A 15687-nucleotide genomic window follows, 5' to 3' on the forward strand; every position below is an offset into this window, starting at 1 on the left:
ATGACTAGACTGAGAAGACAGTGCAGAACACCCAGCATATTTTTCCACCATAAAAGAAATTAAACAAAAATATCTGCATCATTAAGTACACATGTCAAAATGATCAAATTAGTATGCTCACTTCTCTAAGTGCAGAGAAACACAAATGTATTTCAATGGTGACATATCAGAACAACTAAGAATTTTCGGACATGGACAACATGCTAGATATTTTATGTTCTGTATCGGTGTATTCGTTTTCCAATGCAGTAACAGTGATGGCATAGAAGAGAACAAAATGTAGCTCAATGACTTGATATGCTGAATTAACCCTTTCCCCTTCTTTACTCTGGAGCTCTGAATCTCAAACTTGCTGTTGTGCAATTAGCTGATCCTCGCAGCAGATAACGTTAGAGATGTTGCATGGTGCTCAGTAACTACCCCATTCCAGAATTGAGGGACGAGGGGAGAACGCCCGAACTTGCAACCAAACATATGCTTTCTAAAAGACAACTGGATAGGCTCACTGAGTTATGCAAACTCTTACTTGGAGTCCAGCATGGAGAACAAAAAGAGGGACTTCATACCTCTCAAAGCACAATGAATGTTTAATTACATTAAAGACAGATCATCAGTAACCACCACGTAACTATAATAAAACAGACTTAATTACATTGTCATCAGCAAGCACTACAATCAGCTTTTTAAATGTGCTGAACATATTTGAAACAAGAATTCAGGCTCAAATTGCATAACTAGCAAGAAAAGTGAAGATAAACTGTCTCAATGCACAGCACACCAGCACACAGTTCAGGATAAAACTTTCAGATGTATATGTAAGCCCTTTGCACTAAGTGACGTTCAAAAGCTTTCTCAGTCATCACTGTACAAAGCAATTTTAAAACGTCCAAAAAAAATGACTGCATGAATGAAAAACTCCAGAATGAGACCATAAGACATATCAAACTACTTCCAACCAATCAATCTACTGCAGAACATTTTAAGTCATTCACAAAATGCTTACCCAAAGTCCATGGTGGTTCTCATCAACTGCACAATTGGGTTTCATTTTAGGCAAACACTAACAACAGTGCCTACACATAAGAACAACCTCTCCCCCTTAGGTCCACTAATGCCCAGATGAGTCGGCGAAGCAGTCTTGATGTTCATTGTATGCTGACTCACTAACCACAGCTTCCTTTAGTTACATTTTCTAAATTCCTCTATATGACTGGTCAATTTCTCAGGGTCATGGTATCTGGAGTACTTCAATTCCTGGAAGAGGAATCTTGACTGATACTATGAGTGGGAAGAGAACTCTTTAGTCATATAAACGACCCACCCACTGCCACCCAACCAAGATGTGATACCTGTTGGGGGGAATACCCAAAGAAAGCAATAATGAACTACATTGTCCTTATACAGAAGTACAAAGACAGCTTATAAAAGCAAAAAAATATAACATCCTTTTGCTTTTGATTGTGACATTAATGTATCACAGACTAAGAACTAACCATGATATTCTGCAAAAATAGTTCATATTTTTTAGCAATCATTTCCCAGAGAAATACAGAATTTTGCAATTATTTCTGCAGGGTTCCTTTAAAAAACAGCTTCAGTTTAAAATATGTTCTGTATATGTATTTAATATCAATACACACTGTATTTAATAAAAACATCTCTGCACAAATTGCTGAAGAATAAAGAGCACATTTCAACAGAGTTTGGGGACACTCTCAAAACAAAGTATAGTGACAAGAAGGCAAGTCTTTTTCTGGAGTTGAAAGCATTCACCACTGTCTCAGATGATGAAATCCTTGGTCAAGTGTAAAATCTAAATGGGATGGTTCTCACACTTTCAGCATGTGCAAGTTCTTTGAAAGGAATGTACCCCAAGCCACCACTTTTACCACATTGGTTATTATGCTGATTTCTGACCATTTTGTCAGCATGGCTTGACTATCCTAGCACTGATCTACTTAACCAGCAACTATTATAAGTTCTCTGTGCACTGCAGAAAGTTCCACTTGTGACTTTCATTGCCTTGCAATAATTCTCACTTAGAACCCCAACAAGGTGTAACGCATCTGCAAACACAGCCACATAGAAACATTATTGAAAGAGAATTTGTCCAAGGCAGCTTGCTCTAGGTAAAGTAGCACAGACAAGGAGTCATAGCCTAGTTTTTGGGTTTTCAAGGTATAGTTTCATGCTTGATACCATGTTCCCACAGTGGCCCACCAACAGAACCCACTGAACTCTGTTTAGTAGATCCTGAGCCATAAACTGTCACAGGGCTCATCACCCACACTAGCATTCTACAGTGGGAAACAACTGGCAAGTGGCTAACAAATGTACAACCTCACCCACTTGTTATGGCTTGGGCCCAGTGATATAAGTGAGCACCTTCAGTAACATCAAGCTCACCTTGAACATTTTCCTGAATATTCCCAACAAACTAAATCTTCTCAAAACAAGAGTCATTATATTTCTGTCTGTTAAAAGAGTACTGTGTTTTATTCTTAGAACAAGAGATCTTCACAGGCATCATCATTGAAAAAAAAACAGCATCGCTCATTTGACTTCCAAGGCCAATCTACCCAACCAAATCCCTCTTCAGACACTTTTTACCAACCTCACCATAACCAGCAGCCACCTTTCTGTTGCCCTCTTCTTTACTGAATCCATTCAATGACTTCTCTGTGTGCGTTACTCTGGGAACATGGGGTCAATCATGAAACCAATTCATGAAAACTCAAAACAGAACAGAATAAAAGAGCCCAGAAACAGAGCATTTGGCTCACTGTCAAAATGCTGGAAGATCTCTGCCAGGACAGGCAGCATCGATGGAAAAGGGTAAGCAGCAGAGATCACGGAGGAGGAGCAGTGACAGAGGATTTCATTGAACTTCTGCCAAAGGGAAGGTTTAAACTTTTTCAGGGAAGGCATTCCTGGAAGAGACTTCGCAGTGCAGTCGTCCAATTACAACCAAGAGAAAATCAGTCCTGATGAAGGGTCTCATCCCAAAACATTGGCTTTACTCTTTTCCATGGATGCTGCCTGGCCTGCTGAGTTACTCCAGCATTTTGTGTGTGTTTCTTGGATTTCCAGCATCTGCAGATTTTCTTTTGTTTGTGATTTGGCTCACCATGTCTACACCAACCAAAATCCCTCCCTCATGGGCCGTATCCCTCCTGGCTATTAGGTGTCTTCTAAATGCCTTTTCCTAACGTATCTGTTTCTTCCTTTCTCCTGGCAGCATGTACCAGGCATCTATCACTGTAAAAAAAACACTTTGTGCAGATCTTCTTCCAGTCGGCAAAGGTTCAAGGTGAGAAGTTTTCCCCTTCTCGCCTTAAACATATGCCTTCCAATATTTGATATTTTCCATGGTGGTGAAGAAGACTGAGAATCTATCCTTTCTACAGCTTTCATATTATCAGGTCACCCTTCAGCTTTTGATGCTCCAGAGAAAACAATCCCAGTTTGTCCAATCTTTCCTGATAGTTAAAACATTTCAATCCAAACCATATTCTGGTGAACCTCTTCTGCATTTTCTCCAAGACTTCCACATTGTTTAATTCCTGGTCTGTGCTAAATTTCTGACAGTGACTGAGGGATAAATTGAAAATTGGTCACTGATTCATATTCCTGTGAGTTTCAGTGGAAATCAAGTATATATGAATGAAGCCATGAATGAGCCAAACAACGTTCTTTATTTCTTTTGGATAGCTGGAGGAACTCAGCAGGTCAGCAAGCATCTGCGGAGGGGAATGGACAGTCAACGTTTTGGATTCAGACCAAACATCGGAGAGCAATAGAATAACACAGCACAGAAACAGGCCCTTCAGCCCAAATGGTCCATGCCACCACAACGTCCTCCCCACTAGTCCCAGTTGCCCATGATTCTCATAATCCTCCATGCTGCTCCCATGAATGTACTTGTCCAAATATCTCTTAGATGTTGCAACTAGATTGCCTCAAACACTTCTTCTGGCAGCTTATTCCAGGTACTCAATATCCTCTGTGTTAAGAAGTTACCTCTAAGTCTCTGTTAAATCTCTCCCTTTATAACCTCTATCTGTGCAATCTTGCTTTGGACTCTCTAACCCTGGAGAAAAAGCTTCATCTCTTTTCTAAAGGACTATCCTGGTATGCTGAGGCTGTGCCCTTTGGTCCCAGACTCTACGTAAATAATGAACATCAGACTTTTCATCACTGACCCCAGAGTACCGCTCAAGTCACAGGCCAGTAGTCAGAAAAACGAACTTGCTTCAACCTCTGCTTCCTATCATTGAGCCAATTTTGAATCCACCTGACTAGCTCCTACTGAATCCCTTGTGACCTAACCTTCAAGATCAGCCTGCCATTCAGGACCTTGTCAATGTCCCTACTAAAATTCATACAGACAGCACCCCCTGCCCTTCCTTCATTCATCCCCTAAGTTACTTCTTCAAGGAACTCCAAAAGGTTTATCAGATATGACTTCACACTCAAAAGTCATGCTGACTATTCCTTTTCAAGCATTGATCATTCAAACGATGGTAAGTGTTGTACCTCAGAATTCCTTTCAGTAACTTCCCTACAACTGAAATCAGGCTCACCAACCTGTTGCTCCCTGATCTTCCCTTGCTACTCCTCTTAGACATTTAAATAACATTAGCTACTCGCCAGTCTTCTACTTTCCAGGTCTGTTTTTGAGCTGCATTACTCTATGACTCTAGCATTTGGTCAGAACCCAAAACGTCAACAGTCCATTCCCCAACCTCCCTCCCTACAGATGCTGCCTGATTCCTGACTTCCTCCCACTGCTTTTTGCTTCATCTTTCTTTTCACTATGTTGATGCTTGTTGGCTCGTGTGGAGTTAAATTTCATTTCTTGCTCATCAACTGCAAGCCGTATGACTGTCATTGGTGAACCAATGCTTCACCTCAAAACCCTTTTCCTTTGTAATAATCTCCCTAACTGCCAGAGTAAACACTGCACAGCCATTCCTATAAGGCCACCTCAGCAATGGCCCTTGCACTGAAAGGAAGGGAAATGGTAATGTTTGATGCAAAGGTTTTAATTAACAATGTTTGTTTTTGCACTCCCTGAACTGCCAAAAACAATCGAATACACATCCATTATCCCCAGCTGTGATCAGGATATTCCTGCCAATTGGCAATGGGTGCAGTGTTTTACAAAGAACTATAAAGAATGTCTTAACAACATTTTAATATCACTGGATTAGTTCTCATCTAGCTACTATCGCGGGAAGAACTGCGTTGATCCATTCAGTCATGCATATCGAACTTCTGGACCTGCCTTAACCTCGGGTCTCACTAAGTGACAGATGCTGTGCATTTCATCACCGCATGCTCCAGCTGGACCACACATGGTGTCTCTCTGATGGTGCCAGTCTTGCTGGGACTCCCCAGCACCACAAGGGGAAAATCTCCTCTCCAATCATGTTAGACCACATCTGGTGTTACACCAGAGCATCTCTGTATTACATTGCGGAATCCCAACTTGGAAGGGAGATGAGATTTTAAAAAGTTACACCTCAGGTGTTTTAATGAAGTTCAATTTTGGTTCCTAAATTTATATATAATAATCTTCATAATTTTCATTTAAAAGTCTCTGGAGAAGTTTGAAAATTAGCTAATGAAGTCATCAAAAAGCTAATATTGCTGGAGATCTGAAATAAAATAGGAAACACAAGATGTGGATACCACACAGCGCATCATAGAAACCAGATTCTGTCCACACTTCTTGCTGCCTCAGTAAAGCAACCAACATGATCAAATACACCACCAACGCTGGACACTTTCGCACCCCCCTTCAATCAGGCAAAAAATAGAAAAGAAAGCGCATCCCACCAGGCTCGAGGACAAATACTATCCTGCTGTACTAATCTATTTAATAGTCTCCTAATACGATAAGGCTTGCTCTTGAACTCACAATCTACCTTGTTATGACCTTGAAACTTATTAAGTGCAGAGCCGGCAGCACTTTCTCCGTAACTCTTCACTCTATTATTGGTTTATCCTGTGCCACCTCAGTGCACTGATATATTGAAATAATCTAATAGATGGCAAGCTTTTCCACTATGCCTCAGTACAGTGCACCTGGATGACCAACTTTAGTGAAGCACCACAGGCTGTGTACAAGAAGGGCCAGAATCGCTTGTACTTTCTGAGGAGACTGAGGTCGTTTTGAGTAAGCAGGCCTCTCCTTCACATGCTCTACCAGTCTGTTGTTGCCAGTACAATCTTCTATGCGGTGGTGTGCTGGGGCAATGGCTTCAACATAGGAGATACCAACAGGCTCAATAAACTGATAAGAAAGGCTGGTTCTGTTATAGGAGTTAAACCAGACACACTGAAGGCTGTGGTAGAACAAAGGGGACCCTAAAGAAAATCCTGACAATTCTGGCATATGTGTCTCACCCTCTGAATGCCACCTTGGTTGAACAGAGGAGTGCTTTTAGTAAAAGACTAAGACAACAGTGCTGCTCCAAAGAGTGCTATATGAGGTCATTCTTACCCTCTGCCATTAGGCTCTATAATGAGTCAACCTATAGTCGGGGAAGTGATGAATCCTCCTGTGAGACTATTTGTTGTAATTTTGTTTTATTCTTTCTACTTCTCTTCTAATACTTATATCTGTGCATTTGTAATGTTACTGTGATTTCTTTTGGGATCAATAAAGTATCTATCTATCTACATATGATAAGAATAAACCAATTTACCAATTTAGAGTGCAGATGCTGGAATGTGTAGCAACAAAGGATAAATTCCCACAGCTACTGTTCGACCTGCTGACCTCCCCAGATGATCGCTGCTGCAGAAAATGCCGGAGACACTCAAATTGCATCAAAATCGAGCTAACATTTGAGGTCTGGGATCCTGCTGTCAAAACCAAAACTGGTAATTGAAACACTTAGATAATTTAACCAAATATTTAAATTTCACCAGGGGCTTTTACAGAAGTTAAGGTCCATCACCCTTTCTTCTGCTGAAGCCTAGGGACCGGTTCTCTATTCTACACTGAGGTCTTTCCAAAATAGCTAAGGTTCACCTAACCATCAATTAGTACATAGGTAGAGCACAGGTAGCAAGTCCAGGAGATTGCTGTAACTAGTTCATTAAAATAGTTCAAAGCACATTTATTATCAAAGTATGTATACATTATACAAACTTGCAATTCAGCTCCTTATATGTAGTCACAAAACAAGAACCTATAAAAGAAAACCAACAAACACCCAATGTGAATGTGACAGAGAGAAAAGGAGCACATTGTGCAAACAATAAAAGGAAGCAAGTCACATTTAGAACAAATGGGAGTGCTCAGATATGAAGCCTGGAGCAGGCCCATGGCCTCAGCGCATCGAAGAGTGGAGTAAACATCACGGAGCAGGGAACAGAACTGGCCCAACCCTTGCCTCTGGAACTGACACATGCCGTCTTTAATCCATCTGAAATGGTCAGTTACTTTGTACACAACAAATAAATAAATTGTTGGAGGAACAAGCATTGGCCAGGCTACCAACAGAATTTCTATTAGTAGCACTACACCAAGCAGTAAGCAACAATTCACTCCATTATTTATGTTGCAGTCTTCAAAAGAGAAATTCCCTCCTAAAGGCTGCTTTATACTTGTGCGTACCGATTTTCACTTCTCACTCTACGCCATAACGAGCATGCGTTGGTGTGCGCCAAAACGTTAGTTGGCAGTGGGGTTTCTATGCTACTATGTTGAGTTTCTTCATGAAAGACATGGACGAGGAAATGCTTTTCAAACATTTTCGCATGTTGGCAGGTAGATTTGATGATTTGGTTCATCCATTTCACATCAGTGTACAGACATGGCGGAGAAGAAGCAACCGGAAATGCGATGCTACCAAGCGGACCAATCACAGTTGTTGTGGTCTGTGTCACCGCAACACTTGAGTTACTTTTCTGGGGAGGTGCACGTCACCCTACAGCGTAGGTACAGTGTAGGGTATGCAGTACCTACGGCATAGATGCGGCGCACAAGTTTAAACCAGCCTTAAGTCCTCTCCCTATAGCCTTCTGAGCTTTTGCACTTCTAACCATTTATCATAACAGGGGCTAAATCTCCATTACTGGAGTACTTACACCAGCTGACCAAAGCAATCTTTTTTGTTTCTCTCTTTCCATTAGCTTGTTCTTTGGGGACCAGGGCTTTACTGGCACCACAAGATATTGCCTGTCCCTATTTTGGCCTGGACTGGATAGCTGGTTTGCCCATCTCAGAGGGGAGATTAAACCCCACCAGATTATGCGGATTTAATGGATAGAAGGCCGCCCTCATTTCTTCACGGCCATTGTTTCCGTGCCAACTACTGGTAATGAAGTTTTTGGCCTGCCCTGAAGATGCAGTCTAGCATGTGGAATACTTTAGATGTCCTCATGATATTGTGGACATCTCAGACACTGAAATGACCAGAGTCTTTGGTCTAAGTTCAAAGTTCAAATCTTTTATCAAAGCACATGTCTGTCACCATATACAACTCCAAGATTCAATTTTTTTGGCAGGGAATCACAGTAAATACAAGAAACGCAATAAAATCACACTTTCAAGATATTACCAATGCTTTGCAAAGGCCAAAGTTTTGCAGAAAGTCTTTCGACATTTATCACTACCTATAAATTGGTGGCAGGGTGGAGATACGTCTCTACCAAAGGAGGTGAAGGCGCTGTGCTAGCCTTGGGCAAGGTGTAAAATATGTTTAGCACCCCCCATCCCCTCACTGCACTCAAGGTCACGTGAAGCCATAGGAGCATGTCCTAGTTATGCGACCACTGATGCCAAACAGACAAATTCTGAAGAGTATTAATAATGACTGGGGTCACTTGTCTTGTAAAGACACTGTCCAGAAGAAAGCAAAGTCAAACCACTTCTGTAGAAAAAAATTGCCAAGAACAATCATGGTCATGAAACCATGATCACCTATGACAGATGACACCACACAATACAATGATAAACTGATAGAATTACACCAATTCTTGAAAGTGTCAGCCTGCAGAATTACAGCAACAAAAGCATGTATAGTTACTTAAATGGTGGTGGAAGCTGCTTAGTATTATTGAAGATTTATTTGAATGTGTGTTTAATAAAGTGCGTTAGCTGAGGCAAAGACATCCAAAATGAGAGCAGTGGGTATTGTCGGTCACTGATTAAATTACCTATGAAAAGTCACACTTGTTCCTCAATCGTACTTTATTTAATTATACATACAAAGGATAGCACGGCTTCTGTCGCCATATTGTTCTTAAGTTTGACCCAAGAAATACAATTGATATACAGAATTCACAAGCAGCTACAGATATTGACCATCTGGTAAACTATGCATGTTCAAACTCCTTTTTTGCGTGATCAACTTTCACAATACAGGTGTTGAAAGTCAATAGAAACTACAAGCTAATAACCCATGCTACTTTGAAGTGAGTAAAGTAATTGTCCCCTGGTTGGTGTGCCACGCATCCTTCAAATACATACTTCCTCATCTTCTCTTCACATGTCACATGGCTCCTGTCACCGACTGTGCAAAGGGAAGCTATGCTGTTCAAAGACCTTTCTTCAAGTACTTCTCTTGCCTGGGCTGACTTGCACACTATCCATAAACTATCCTTGCCTGGATATTACCTTAACGCTTGCCTTGCTGCAACTGGCATAATATCAAATCTCCAATGCATGATGTTTAATATCGCTATCTGCCCCCTCTGTGTAGTCCTTCATGGATGACCTAACAATCTTATTAACACAGCCTCCTGTGCAATTCATGCCATACTTGTGCTTGGATGCTACATATGTCATTTAGGACCTGCAAGAACTCTCACAAAAAAAACCGCAAAACAAAATCACATGGTGCCTCAAAAACAATCTAAATTTACAATGTAAAGTCTTTTCTAGTTTAGTTCTTCAACAGAAATTTAAGATACTGGAAACATTGAAATAGAGGATCACCTACCACTGAAGCCCCTATTCTAACCATGAACCACCCACATTAAAGCCTCCACATTCCATAATCTGGGGATTATTTCAGTCCCTCTGGTAGTTGTGCTATTGTAGATCCAATAAAGGAAGCCCTTTATGTGCATCAAGTATTCAAGATCAACTCAATTGTGCAAAAAGCTATCGGTATTGTATGCAAATGAATCTAATGATAGGGATTGTCGCACAAAATGTGTTGACTCACATGCAGTTTGACATGCATTTCAAAATGGAGATCAATACATAACCCTCAACAGGAGAGAAGCAAATCCCAAGGCAAGCTGCACACAAGCAAAACAAAACACTTCACTACTAACAAAGGGCCAAATATGTTATTACATACAGGTGAAGGAACAGGGTAAATGTGAGAGTATTGCAGTGGGTGAACATCAGGTCAATGGGGATCACATAAAACAAATGAGCTATGAAGAGGGGCTTAGCACAGTCGAAATGGAAATACCAAACTAGAAAACAGCCAGTTTTCAGATAGACTGAAAGCAAAGACTGACCTAGACACAGTAATTTTGTAAGGGTGTCATGTGGAGATGCTTAGAGAGAATCCAAGGCTAGAATCCTGGAAAAGAGGCAAATTAGAAAAAGACCTATCTGCTTCTATGTAAAGTTGAAAGCTCAACTTCCAAGGATGCACAAAGCATTATCAGCATACTCTAACATGTCTGCTGAGTTTTACGTAACTTTGGTTCTTGTGTACATTCACAATAGCTTGCTCTCCATTCCCAAGAGAAGTTTTTTTAGAGATGGGTTTGCCTTCTTTTGATATTTCTTCTTCAGTAAGCCAATTGATTACTGTTAGAATGATGGGTCATAAAAAGAGCTTTTGGCACATCGATTTTCATAAATTAGGGTATTGACTACAGGAGCTGGGATGTTATGTTGAAGTTGTAAAAGACTTTGGTGAAACCAAATTGTGTGCAGTTCTGTCACCTACCTGGAGGAAAGCTATCAATAAGCTTGAAAGAGTACAAAGAAAATTTACAAGGACAGTGCCAGGACACGAAGACCTGAGTTTTCAGGAAAGGTTGATTAGATTAACAACCCCTCCCCTTCCCAGAGTATAGGAGAATAAGGGGAGATTTGATAGAGATATACAAAATTATGAGGGGCTTTTCCATGGAGGTTGGGTGAAACAAGAACTAGAGGTTAAGAGTGAAAGGTGAAATATTTAAAGTGAATTTCACTCAGGGTGGTGAGAGTATAGAATGAGCTGCCAGTGGGTTTGAGTGTAACATTTAACAGAAGCTTGGATAAGTATATAGATGGGAGGGATATGGTCCATGTGCTGCTTGATGGGACAAGGCAGTATGACAATTTGACAAGGAATAGATGGGCTGAAGGGCCTGATTTGGTGCAGTAGTGCTCCCAGACTCTATGACTTGAAGAGCAGGGTGAGGTGCTTCAATGACAATCAATCAGGTACATAAACATTTACCATAAAGTGCTTCTAGAGGTCAGTTATGACCAGAGTCAATTCCTGCCTAAGCAAGGACGTGGACCCATAGCGATTTGCCTACTGTCACAATAGGCCTATAGCAGATACAACCTCAATGGTTCTCTACTCTGCTTTGGAACACATAGACAAAGGTAGACAGGCTGCGCAGGTTGATGGGGTGGTAAAGAAGTAGTATGACTCATTTACCTTCAGTAATCAAGGTAGGATGGAGGTACTTCCATTGCCCAATCACAAACGTGGGTTTTATCACTGGAAAAGCTCTTACTCCTATATCAGTGGCTACATTGCTAACATTTTACTGAGTGCAGCTATCATTTATCTTGAACTTCAAAATCTTCAATCTTACAGTACTCTTGACACTTGCAAACCTCTCGAACGTGCATGTATCTCAGTCTGCATGCACAAAAATGCCACTTCTCTGATTTTAGTAAATTCTGCAACCCTCAATCCTTTTGATCATAATTTAGTAACACTGTTAGCTGTCTCACTCTAGAATTTGCCCTTTCAATTTGATCAACATGCCAGACCTTCAGGAAGACACTTTCTATTACAGGTTACATCATCCTTTTTTACTAATTGCTGTCAAGTTTTAAGGTATATACTGTCTGACTGATATAAAAGGTTATTTATCTGATCTTCTCAATGAGCTGTTAACATGAATGAGCAGATAATCATGTTTCATTGTCTGATTGTGACCTCTCATGTACAGTCCCATTCTCATCCATTGTTGAACCCACTACATCAATTTCATCATCCATCTTTAAACCCCTCCCTTCTATTTCTCACCTACATACTCAAAAACATCATATCCATAAAGACAATGCCCTTTCTTCACCTTCTCTTTAACTATACCTAAATTATTAGGACACTTTTCAGACTAAATATTGGGAAGATTGTATTTTTTTCTTAACAAACTCCTTTCCTAGTTACTCACTGCCATCACATTGGGGTGAAATTCCATTCCAGGGAAGAACCAAAAAATCCATACTGATTGGTCTAGAACTAATGTAGTGCAACAGAGTAAGGAGACAATGTGTCTGAAAACATTTTTGAGACCTGGGTGCCATAAGTAAAGCTAGAATTTGTTGTCTATCCATGAAACTGATGTTTTTATTAAACACAAGTCTTGCTCAAAGACAATAGAGACTGCAGACAATGGAATCTGAAACTAAGCTAAAACAGAACACTGGAAGAACTCAGTGGGTCAGGTAACATTCACGGAAGCAAAAGGTGTTTGTTGTTATTTCAAGTCAAGACATTGAATCAGGACTGAGAAGAGGAGAAAAGGTAGCCATTTAGCAGTATAAGGGAGGGCTGCAACAGAGGCTGGTAAATGATAAGTGGAACCAGATGGGAAGAGATGATGGGCAAAGTGAATAAAGAGAAAAAAGCTAGGTGCACAGGTGAGTGCACGTGGGAGAAAAACACCAGGACTGTGGGTTATATGAAATTGGAAAATTCAATATCCATACCATTGGGTTGTAAGCTACCCAAAGGAAATATGAGGTGTAGTTCTTCCAATTTATGTTTGGCCTCTATATAGCAGTGGAGCAGACAAACTGGTGTGGAAGTGGGAAGGAGAGTTAAAATGCAGATGCACATCAAAGAATCCACAGTACTGCTTCACTAAATATAACAGGACAGTGGGAATCCTGCCCACTATCTGGTCAATTGCCATTGCAATTTGTAGACTCACATTGTTTGCAAATTGGCTGCTGCAGTTTGTATGGTATAACAATGATTTCACTTCACTGGCAGATTCTTTGGGATATTGGCACTACAGAAATACAAGTTGCTTGTCCAATCCTTTACTTAAAAAGTAGCTACTACAATATAAAATATATCTAAGAATGTGAGGTGCTATATAATGTATACAGAATAAATCCAAAGATCCTTAGAATATATAGGACAGGACTCATGAAGTCTGTGATGACCATGATGGCAATTTAAACCAGTCCCATCTGTGTGCACATGGCCAATATTCCCTGATCCCCTGCATGCCACAGTAGCGCACGGGTCGACACAACACTATTATAGCTTGGAGCGTTCTGGAGTTCGGAAGGGCCTGTTCCATGCAGTTTGGGAATAAAATGTTCACGTGTCTGTCTAAGTGCCTCGTAAATGTTGCTATCATACCTGCTTCCACCACCATCCCCGGCGGTGCAGTCCAGACACCTCCCACTCTGTACAAAAGAAACCTGCTTCACAGTGGCACGGTAGCATAGTGATTAGCACAACGCTTTATAGTACAGGAGACCCGGGTTCAATTCCTGCCGCTTACTCTGTAAAGAGTTTGTACGTTCTCCCCGTGACTGTCGGGGTGCTTCGGTTTCCTTCCACAGTCCAAAGATTGGTAGATAGGTTGGTAGGTTGGTTGGTCATTATTAATTGTCCCAAGCCTAGGTTCAGATTAAATTGGGGGATTGCTGGGTGACATGGCTCAAAGGGCTGGTAGAGCCTATTCTAAAGCGCATCTTAATAAACAAGTAAATAATAAATCTCTTAAACACTATTCTCCTTTGCCTCTCATACCTTTCAGTGATATAACTATTCTCATGCGCTTTGATTGAAAATACCTATATTACACACAGAAAAACAAATAACTATTGAATGGAGGCCAGTGACTTTCAGTAAAGGTTACAGTAATTTTACTGGAACTATCCATTTAGAGACTGAATTCAAATTTTAGTCATCGGTATTTTGGCAAATTTGGTTATTACTCATACCTGTCAACCAAGCCTCCGATTTGAAAAGAAAAATATTTTTTTAAAAGTCTGTTTCAATTTCAAAAGTAAAACCTCATTGCCCGCAGAACATCTGCCACTGAATGAGGTGCGGTGGGGTACGCTGCCTGCCACCATTACTTAATTAGCATTCACATATGCAACACAACAGCCAAACGTCAAGGGCTACTTTCTGAGCAGGTTATATTTCTAAGTAATGAAAATTCACCGAAGAGTGCAGTCTAGAATTTACAGGCTCGGCACAATCCTGATTTTAAAAAAGACAATAAATGGTCATTTTCCCACTAAGATATCCGGTTATGTGGAACCACTTCAAATGTGATTACTGCATTAGAAAGACACCTTTATCAAAGGAAGGTCCACAGAAATCAATATATATCTTCCTGTCTTGCCATCTACATAATTGGAATAATAATCAGGTGTACTACTTTCAACAGAATTAAAGACTTACCTATGCATTAGCCCCTCCTTCCCCCATTATTCTTTCAGGACCAGGACGTTGTCTACAAAAGTGACATCTTCAGTTGTACTTTGTCTTGGTCTGCAGAGAAAAAAAAACTTGAATTTAATGCACCATCTGAATGTATTGCAAATTGGATGATGAACTCTCACTCTCATTTTGAGTCATAGGGATTAGCTATAACAATCCTTGAGCCCATCTGTCGCACAGCTGTGAGTGAGAGGTGGTACCACGTGTTGCTGGCCAACATGCCGTGTCTGTCTACAGAACATAGGCAGATTCTTGTACAATTCTGGTGTAGCTATTGCATTCCTTAACTACTGAGTGCTTGGCATGACCTGGTCACTGAATGTACTGAAGGCTGGTAAAGATTATACAGTATTCAAGAGATGAATCAAATATTTATGGAGGTCAGGCAGGAAAGTAGAATCAGTGCGAAGATTAGGTTAACCATTTCTTTTTGAATGATTTAGGAAGTCTGATATGCCATTTGTTTTATTCTCATCGAAACCTTTGCAGACCTAGTGCATTACAATCTGTATGAATGATTGAGATTTTACAGAACATTTGTTCAACTTAACACTATAAAAGTTCAAAGCAATGTTAATTGGGGTGGTGAAGAGAAAGAGTTCTTTGTGCAAACAGCAACTGATACACAGTATACTGTAATGTAAAACAAAACATATACAGCATTTTACACCTTTAACATAACTGCTTCTGCATCTGCTTCTATTCCTGTACTATAATGTGACAATAAACTTCTTATGGGTAATCAATTCCTAGGTTGCAGATTGTTTGCACCTTTCTGTGAAAAGACTTTCTTAAATTATAAAGCTGTAATTATTGAAATTTTTCCAAATGAACCAGCTTTTTAAAAATTGTATTAACCACATTTTACTCGCAATTGTCCCAATAATATAAAGTTAATCAAACTCACTTTTCATGAACTGAATATGTACCTTCAACCAAAACACACTTGCCTTAAAATTGCACTGTGTCAACACAAAACAAATGAAATCTGAGCTGGAGC

General features: G+C 40.3%; 1 long non-coding RNA gene across 3 annotated transcripts in view; it reads right to left on the reverse strand.

Annotated features, from left to right (window-relative positions):
* LOC140733106 (uncharacterized) overlaps positions 1-15687 on the reverse strand; it is a 539087-nt gene that overhangs the window by 342980 nt on the left and 180420 nt on the right. For all 3 annotated transcript variants that reach the window (XR_012100227.1, XR_012100225.1, XR_012100226.1), the window contains one exon: positions 14649-14738. This is a non-coding gene — a long non-coding RNA (uncharacterized lncRNA). The remainder of the gene's footprint in view (positions 1-14648; positions 14739-15687) is intronic.

Source organism: Hemitrygon akajei, chromosome 9, assembly GCF_048418815.1.
Source record: "Hemitrygon akajei chromosome 9, sHemAka1.3, whole genome shotgun sequence".
NCBI lineage: Eukaryota > Metazoa > Chordata > Chondrichthyes > Myliobatiformes > Dasyatidae > Hemitrygon > Hemitrygon akajei.